At 41.5% G+C, this 9,316-nt stretch overlaps 1 long non-coding RNA gene across 1 annotated transcript; it reads left to right on the top strand.

Annotated features, from left to right (window-relative positions):
• Positions 1 to 8,374: 8,374 nt before the first annotated feature.
• Positions 8,375 to 9,102, top strand: LOC116051731. The gene is made up of 2 exons (XR_004105427.2): positions 8,375 to 8,652; positions 8,692 to 9,102. It is a non-coding gene; the product is annotated as an uncharacterized LOC116051731 (long non-coding RNA).
• Positions 9,103 to 9,316: the final 214 nt, after the last annotated feature.

Below are 9,316 nucleotides of genomic sequence, written 5' to 3'. Positions count from 1 at the left end.
AAATAAGGTACAGACACCAAGTTGACGTCAACTATTAGCTTCGTTGGGATTCGCCCGTTTTCAGCGGCAGTTTCAAATTGTGAGATTTGCATAAGAAAGAGGTGTCAATGGGACTTTGAGGTTCTCTGTATGACCATGTTACCCACCGAACTGTCCTTATTCAACTATGACAAGGTAAACTTAGTTTTGCATTCTATCACCCCTTTAAATCAATCAGTGCCAACTTTCGGTACCTTAGAGCACATACGTAAGCGTGAGTTTCTCCGCCTTCTCTGCATGTTTGACAGAGAGCGAGGCTCAGCTCGGACACACACAGAGCTGCGGTGCTGACGGAGCAAACTACGTCGCCTCTGCAGCTTTATATCGCAGCGAGACACAGAAATGCGGTCGCAAGTGTGGTTACACTTTTCAAAACTCCACACAGACAGCGTTTACTGCAATATAATATAATCACGAGCTGAAAAGCAACCGTATAGCACGGTTAATGTTAAGCTTCCTCTGACACAGACAGGCACAACAGTATTCTCTATGCCCTGGAGACAGACTGACAGGCTGCAGGTTGTAGGACAAGGCATCTTTATTTCTATAGCACATTTCAGCAACAAGGCAATTCAACAAGCTTTACATCAAACATTAAAGAGCAATTAAAAACTTTCATTAAAGAGATATAAAAAAAACAGGTTAAAATAGAATAAGATACAAATACAAGAGTAAAACCTCCAGTGCAGTGTGGTCCCTCGTGTTGAAGTTGGACAGGCACACATTACACAGGCTGAAGAGGCGTAACATTAATCTCAATGCATGTTTAACTCTCCTGGTGAAGCTTCTCTCTGGCAGCTGGAAATTAGCAGCTGACTGCAGGTTTATCAAAGGAAACACAGGAACAACTTCTATCCAACTAACTGAATACAAACGTTATAATCAACTACATAAACCAAGGTAAAGACAACCTGCTAATCCATGTTTTTATTAGCTTTTATTATAATAATCCTGTAGGACTACAGAGTAAGTACACATGACTTCTAACCAGATTGTGCTCTATGAAGGGCAGAGGAACAATATCTCTGTAATCCAGGTTATTTAGCAACACAGAATAAACAGCTGAGCAAATGTTAAAGAATTGGTCTGATTTAACAAAGCTGATCCCAACACTACACACCTCTCTGTCATCAAAGAGTTCAGATCATCTTTTTCTCACAGATCCCGTTCTTATTATCAGAATAATATCTTTGTGTCCATTTTCCTTGTTGATCGCAGCATAGTGCAGCATTTTGGTAACCATCAGAGCGAGCCAGTCCTGCTGCCCAGAACCTGTCAGACAAATGAAATGTTGTTCTTTTATCAAACAGCTGAAAATCCTGATTGTTATTAGTTTCAAATAAACAGTTGAATTTCACTTCAAATATTTATATTATCTGTAATTATTAAAACGATTTTATAAACTCCTTTAAGATTCAGTTTTGTAAATCGATCTAATCTAATCTGTAACGCCTTCCAATGAAATATTGAAACCTTGTTCAGTACTCCAATATCTCTGTTTTCAGTCATTTAAGAGATCTGCACTTACAGGCATCATCCCCAATAAACAAGGTATTATGGGTTTTCTGTTATCTAACACCAAGATGGCGTCCTTTCATTGTGTTCTGTCCCTACTGTCTCTCTTCATAAACTCAGCAGCCTGTCCCATATAGACTTTACATTTTGATTAAGTCACGCACATTAGACTACAGAAGATTTTCAGGTCTCTGAAAGTTTGACTACTATAAATCTTTATGAGTTAAGACTTCAGTATACATTTGTAATTAACGGAGCCCCGGAGGTGACATGGAGGAAAAAAAAAACGAAGGAAAAAAATAAAAAATAAAAAAAACACGTACTGGGGGGAAACACTAACTTGAGATCTCGACTTTCAAACTCGAGATCTCGACTTTCAAACTCGAGATCTTGACTTTCAAAATGATCCAGTACAGATGGCAGCGGGAGGCAGAGACTTCCGTGGCCGGCTGCAGCGTGTCCTCCCCGGGCAGGAACACAGCCTCCCCTAGCTGCTGCGCCGGTCCCCCGGTCATGTCCGCCAGACTCCCCATAAGAAACCTGTGATTTAAACTTCAGCAGCCTGTGAGAGTCCGCTCTGCTCAATCCTGGTACTGGTTCTCCCTTCCTTCCCTTCCTTCCAGCGGGCCCAGCAGTACGGCCTGGGGCTCCAGCTGCGTGGTGTCGGCTTTGGCTCCCAGGAAGCAGGCAGTGAGCTCCAGATCCTGCAGCCGCAAACGGACTCTGCTGCCCCGGGGGCCACGGAGGACACGCTGCAGCCGGCCACGGAAGTCTCCGCCTCCCGCTGACATCTGGATTAGCTGGGACCGGTGCAGCAACGAGGCAAAGCTGTGTTCCTGCCCGGGGGAGGTCAGCTGCCCCCGGCCGGAAATCTCCGCCTCCCGCTGACATCTGGACTAGATCACTTTGAAAGTCAAGATCTCGAGTTTGAAAGTCGAGATCTCGAGTTTGAAAGTCGAGATCTCGAGTTAGTGTTTTCCCCCAGTACATGTTTTTTTTCTTTTTCTTTGTTTTTAGTTGCAGCTCCTCAGTTGACCTCTGACACAAATGGGTGTCAAAGCTGACTCTACGCCGCGTCTCTCCAGCTTCATGTTAATACGTCATCCATGGGACTGATGCTCATATTTAGCTATGCAGCATTTCCCTAATAAACTATTTATAGACATATAAAAGTAATCCCTCTCAATCATCACTTATTGTGTGGTGGTGTCTGTATCTGCATAGACCCTGTCCCTGTCTGGGTTTTCTCTTCTTATTTTACTGTGCATTCTCTCTCTCTCTCTCTCTCTCTCTCTCTCTGAGCCAGGGAGGAGGAGCCAATGTTGAATGCAGTGCTGACAAAATCAGCTTTAACTCAGCATCCTTCTATTTAAAACATACTTATTTTAGTGACTTTGATGGAATTGTGATGGAAACAAAAACCTTTAAAATGTCTCACGTTTCTGTCAGCAGTGATCCGTCCACCCATATCCATTCCCATTCCCATTTGTATCCTGATTGTGTCCATCCATTCCGTAGACCAATCCAGGACTCTCCATCCTTACTCAGCTCAGTGACAAACTCCTAGTAGTTGACGAGAGAAAACAATCATTTCTCTCTTCACAGTTCAGCATTTCTGTTGTAGTAAAGTCATCTTGTGACTTCATCAGCCACAACAAACACAAGAGGGATCCCTCGGTCCACCACACACTGAGGACTGGACCCAACAGCATGACAGTAAACACACATTAGTAATGGAGGAAAGTGAAGAAAGACATTTATAATCAGCAGAGAAACAGAGAATGCATGAGGAACTGCACATTTAAAGCTCAAGACAGTTAACATTCATTTCATCAGAATGATTTTTGAAAAGGACAAAAAATATTTCTAGGGTTTTTCCAAACATTTTAAATTCTGTTCATATTTAAAAAATTTTGAATGTCTTTTTCTCTGAGATCACTCAGAAACAAACACTCACCTGTTCCTCTTTGTTGTTTATGACGACCAGATCTGCTCCTCTCTGCTGACAGTCAGCTCTGCTTCCAGACCAAGTCTTCTTCTCTTTATATTTAAAGTAACACTTGTATCCAAATCTCGTCCATCCGTCAGGACACCTCTTCTCTTAATGACAAACAAATGTCAAATTAATAAGACTTGTTAATAGTTATAATTAATAGTTTAAAGATCTTTCTTGCCTCTGCCACGTTTCCCTGTAATGTTTATTCTGTAAATAATTTGTAAATAGTTTCTCTCAGGTTTTATATCTCAAGTGACTGTCTCTGAAATATTTACATCATCAGCGAAAAAGTTCAACAGTATTAAACAGTTACAGTAACAGTTACAATCAAAAGTAAAGACACAGTCACGCCATATAATGTTAATTGTTAAAATACAGTTTACTGGTTTTAAACTTTTCTCGCCTTCAGTTCTGTCCTTCAGCTTCTTTACTTCATCCTGTAACTGACTATTGTTTTTACTCAGTGTTTGGTAGCTGCTCTGTAGCTGACTGTTGTTGACTGAAATCTCTGGAGAAAAGCAGCAATGGAAACAAGTAAGACAGTATGATTTCATGCTTAATAGACAGTGTGAAGTTGGATCCTGTGTGTTATGATAATTTGAAACCTTTCTTACCTGAAACCTTCACCTGCAGCTGACTGTAGTTGTTGCTCAGTTGGTTGTATTCGTTCTGCATCTGTTCTTTTTCCAAAGTGACTAAAATATCTGGTGACAACCACAACACAATAACAAACAGACCAACAACACCAAATTATCTGCTTTAAACTAAAGACAGAATTAAGTTATATATCCTGTGCGTAATGAAATATCACTCATTATTTCAAACTGGAATGTAGTTATTTGGTGTGTCTGTCCTTTAACTTGCCATATATGTTGAGGTGTTGTAAATAGTAAATAGAGGATCACTGACTTCTTAACTGAAGCATCAAGTGAGAACAAGAACCAAAACATGCTCTGTTTTAGCGCCTGTCTCTTTAAGACCCCTCCTGTAAAAGCCCAACCTGCTCTGATTGGCTTATTTAAAAAATATGGTGCACGTTTGCAAAAGATAGTTGTTAAGCTGTAGGCGGAGATACTCAGACAGGGGAAGTATATTCTAATGAGCCTGACTGTGACCAAGGGGGTCAGCTTCTCCTCGGACTGCGAACCTCCTATGGCGCCATTTTAATGCTACAAAGCGATCACCCCCCGTTAGCATCCCATTGACTTCCATTCATTTTGACGTCACTTTGACGGAGAATAACTTTACATATGAAGAGTTTAAAGACTCTATTTGTCCGTTGTTTATTTCTAAAGAAACACGACAATGTATAAAAGGCTCCATTACCTTGTACCTCACGTTATGGCTCCATAGCAGACGTTTTTATAAAAATAGGCTAACGATTGGGTCATAACCACGAGACTTACTGTCTCATAGTAGAGGAATTACCGTATAGTACAGGAGAAGCGCGCAGGCAGTTTCGTCTCACATTAGCTGTTTAAGTGTAATTACTAATGTTATCTAACTATCATTTTAGTTAGCAAAAATTAGCCTATGCCTATGTTATCTCCTTACATATACCTACGCTCTCCGTCTCTGCAAGATTTCTCTTGGCACAGCTACCAGAAGACTTCCAACTTTCAGACACGTTGCTCACGGCACATTTACGTCGTCTCTCTCAGTTGGAGGCTGCGCAGTAACGCTCAGCGCTCACCGGAAAAGTGCTTCTAACGGCCTTCACTGGTCTCCGTCCAGAGACACGGGATATGTTGGTCCATTCTTATATAGTCTATGACTGTGACAGAGGAAGTGAAGTCAAATATGAATAGCTTGATGAATCGCATGTTTCCTCATCTAGGCAGCCGTCAAAAAAACTAACAGGGTTGTGTTATTTCAAAGTTGGTGGGTTAGTAGACACTCCAAGTACCCAAATGTATATAACAACTTGAAAATATTTTCATGTAATTTCTCCTTTAAGATAGAACTTTAAGAAGTTTGTATTAAAACAAAATACTCACAGCGAATGAAGAGTCCAGCCAATATCAGAAGATAAAACCCTCCCAGAGTCACTGCAGTAGCTCTGAAACACCTTCTGTTGTTGGCTGCAGGTCCTACAGAGACAAAATACATCCAGAACATGTTTTATCATCTTTAAAGTTTGAACAATAAGAATGACTCACAAGGCACCAGATTACAGCACCAAGACACCTGATAGTGACCCACAGTTAAGGGTGACTAATGGTGGATTGATTGATTAATTGTGAATTAAAACTCGATATCTAGTTTTAATGAAGCTACAGAAACTGACATGAACTTCCCCTTTTACAACAATCATCATTTCAGACTTACTGGCTCTTTGTGGCCCGAGATCTGCGTGATGCTCTTCATCCTCTAAGATCTCCACCTGACTCTCCTCTTCCTCTCCGCTGTTCTCTTGGACGTTTCTGTTATATCTCACATTCAGGCTCAAACGTGGAGCAGCGTCAGTATCTGCAGACATCTTGACAAACTGAAAACTGAAGTGAACGTATTCTCTGTCTCACTGTTTGTCTTTAAGTTGTTCACTCCTTTAACACAGGAAGTGGCTGCAGCACAAACCAATAAGACAGATACACATCCTTATACATTTGTTACTGTTAGATGAAAAGTCCCACTTAACTTAAAATATGACTCACATTGTAGCATTCGGTCACTTGGGAATCAGAATCATTAAACCCTTCAGATAAACTTTATAAAAGTATCTTAAAAGTAAAGATGTTTCTTCCGGACTGTAAAATTGAGGAAATAAACATATCTGTTTATAGCTGCGTTCACACCTCTCTGACACAGGAACTGTTGTTGGACCGGACACTTAGTTTTGTTCTGTCTGTTAGAGGAAGTGAAGTTTAGGTGTGAATTTCAATGTTTGAGTGAAACAAACAAAAGACATTATAGACCCTCTTCCTTACTAACACACAACCTGTCTGTGATAATTACCTGAAGTTCAGCTGGATGGAATAAAGAATAAGCTCTGCTACATGCACAGCTTGTAACACACAGAGAGCAGATCATAGATGCAAAACAGAGTAGAGGAGCACAGACAAAAGATGAAGAGATGAGTGACCAATGTTGCAAGTCTTCCATATATATGGAAGAGTAGTAAGCTGAAGTGTTGTAGTTGTAACTGAACCTAAAATGCACAAGTTATTTCTCTTGTGGTTCTTTTTGTCAGTTACAGCTTCAGGTACATTACCACCATCTGGACTGGAGTAGTACTGACTCTGACTTGCATGTAGCTCTTGAAAACTGACTGACTGCAATCTGATTAGTGACGTGGCAAACAGAGACTCAAACAGTATGTGGCGAGGTGTTAAGGAACCTTTTGCATCTAAATTTCATCTGGGTATAAGAGACTTGAAATGACAAGTGTGAATGAGACTTTGGTTAAGAATTGGGAAATAACTTTATCACAGTAAAGCCAACAGTTATCGTTGGGTTTACAATAGGGTTGGGTACCGAACTCAGTACCTTATAGGGTACCAACCGAATTACGTCGGTAAAACAGAAGACAGATTCATGTTAAATCAATCAGTGCCAACTTTCGTTACTTAAGAGCACGTACTTTTTAGCAGTTGTTGTTGTTACGTTTAGCTGACAAAAGGTGGCTGTCAGCTAGGGTTGGGTACCGAAACGCGGTGCCAATAGGGCACTGGTACCGACGTAAACAGTAGTAACGAGACCGAATAAGAACGAAAATTTCGGTGCCTGACTTTTTTTTTTTTTTCAGAAGCATCGTTGCACGGGACGCTACGTTACCGTTAGCTAGTAGCTGGATTAAACCAAGGGGGTCAGCCTCTCCTCGGACCGCGAACCTCCAATGGCGCCATTTTAAAGCTACAAAGCGATCACCCCCCGTTAGCATCCTATTGACTGCCATTCATTTTGGCGCCACTTTGACAGAGAATAACTTTACATCTGAAGAGTTTAAAGACTCTATTTGTCCATTGTTTATTTCTAAAGAAACACGACAATGTATAAAAGGCTCCATTACCTTGTACCTCACGTTATGGCTCCGTAGCAGACGTTTTTATAAAAATAGGCTAACGATTGGGTCATAACCACGAGACTTACTGTCTCATAGTAGAGAAATTACCGTATAGTACATGAGAAGCGCGCAGGCAGTTTCATCTCACATTAGCTGTTTAAGTTTAATTACTAATGTTAACTATCATTTTAGTGATCAATAATTAGCCTGTGTCTATGTTATCTCCTTACATATACCTACGCTCTCCGTCTCTGCTAGATTGGGAATGATTGAGATTTCTCTTGGCACAGCTACCAGAAGACTTCCAACTTTCAGACAGGTTGCTCACGTCACATCTACGTCGTCTCTCTCAGTTGGAGGCTGCTCAGTAACGCTCAGCCATCACCGGAAAAGTGCTTCTAACGGCCTTCACTGGTCTCCGTCCAGAGCAACGGGATCTGTTGATCCATTCTTATATACAGTCTTTGGATTAAACCCAGTGGTTAAAATGCTGACAGCTGACGTTAAGCGGTGTAAAGTGTGACTGTATTTCGCTGTAGAGGATTCCAACAGCGGGACGTAACAGTCTGACTGCAGCTGCCGTTGTCAGAAGAACAACACAGACGGTGCGTTCACTTGAAACTCGCCAGCCTTGTGGTGCATTCAAAGTTATTGTAAAATACAATTTTCCCATCTGGTGCTTGTTTTTGTCGTTTACCAGCAATTTACTGGTGAAATAAGTCTGACACACTCAGAAACACACACACACACACACACACACACACACACACACACACACACACACACACACACACACACACACACACACACACACAGAGTGAAGAAGTGTACCCTTTAATAAAAGGCTGTGTTTTATTGAAATACAGCAGACATCAACAGGTTGTTTTGCTGGCCCGGGCAACAGAAACAGAGCATCGAATACTTTTCAAATCGACTTAGAAACAAATAGACGGCAATTTTTTTGTTGTTATAAGAAGTCAAAGACCCTCACAACCTGGCGCCCAAAACTGAGGAAATGAAGCCTCATTTTGGGTCACACGCTGATTCAAAAGAAGTGTCTTACTTCCACTTTGGCTTCTTAAAAATGCTGGTATATGAAGTTAAAAAAAATCAAAGGCTACTCGAGTTCTGGAGGGAGGATTTGAAACCGTGTTCAGGCCTGTTTTCGTGCCCGGGGTTGTTCTATGTTTGATAGTAGCGATCGTAGAAGAAGCAGAACCTCAGTTATGAAGCAGGGCTGGCCTCAACTCCCCATAAAAACACATTCAGTCCGCCTGGTTCCCCTCCTCCAAAAAGAAATTTAGAAACCGTGCTCCCGCTCGCACATAGGAGTCCAGTTTGATCTATTATATTGTTGGGCTCTAACGTGAAACTCCCGCTCGTTGTGGCTTTGTAACAACGCATTATGTAATAACTTGTGGGGAAACCAGGCGCACGCAATGGATAAACTTCAAAGTGAGCAAACAGAGCACTTTAAATAAAAACAAAGGAAGGACTCGTGCACACTAGTCAGACTGTATTTCCCTCCAAAATGGAGCCACGATGTAGCGACCGAACTTGGCAGAGTTCAACCACTGTGAATAAAAATCCCAAAACTGTGACCAGACAGAGCTAGAAGCTTGGTGACGACTAGCTAGCCTTCGAGCTAAACGCAAAAAAAGCTACTTCCCCCTGGAATAGCTCCCTAAAAACACGCTTGCTTGCGAACAGTTCTTAAGCTAGTTAGCTCGGTTGCTAACGGGACGGTAAGTTCACACATTTTA

Source organism: Sander lucioperca, chromosome 16 (assembly GCF_008315115.2).
Source record: "Sander lucioperca isolate FBNREF2018 chromosome 16, SLUC_FBN_1.2, whole genome shotgun sequence".
Taxonomy (NCBI): domain Eukaryota; kingdom Metazoa; phylum Chordata; class Actinopteri; order Perciformes; family Percidae; genus Sander; species Sander lucioperca.
The sequence above is the reverse complement of the archived record's forward strand: the minus strand, read 5'-3'. Positions and strand labels throughout refer to the sequence as shown.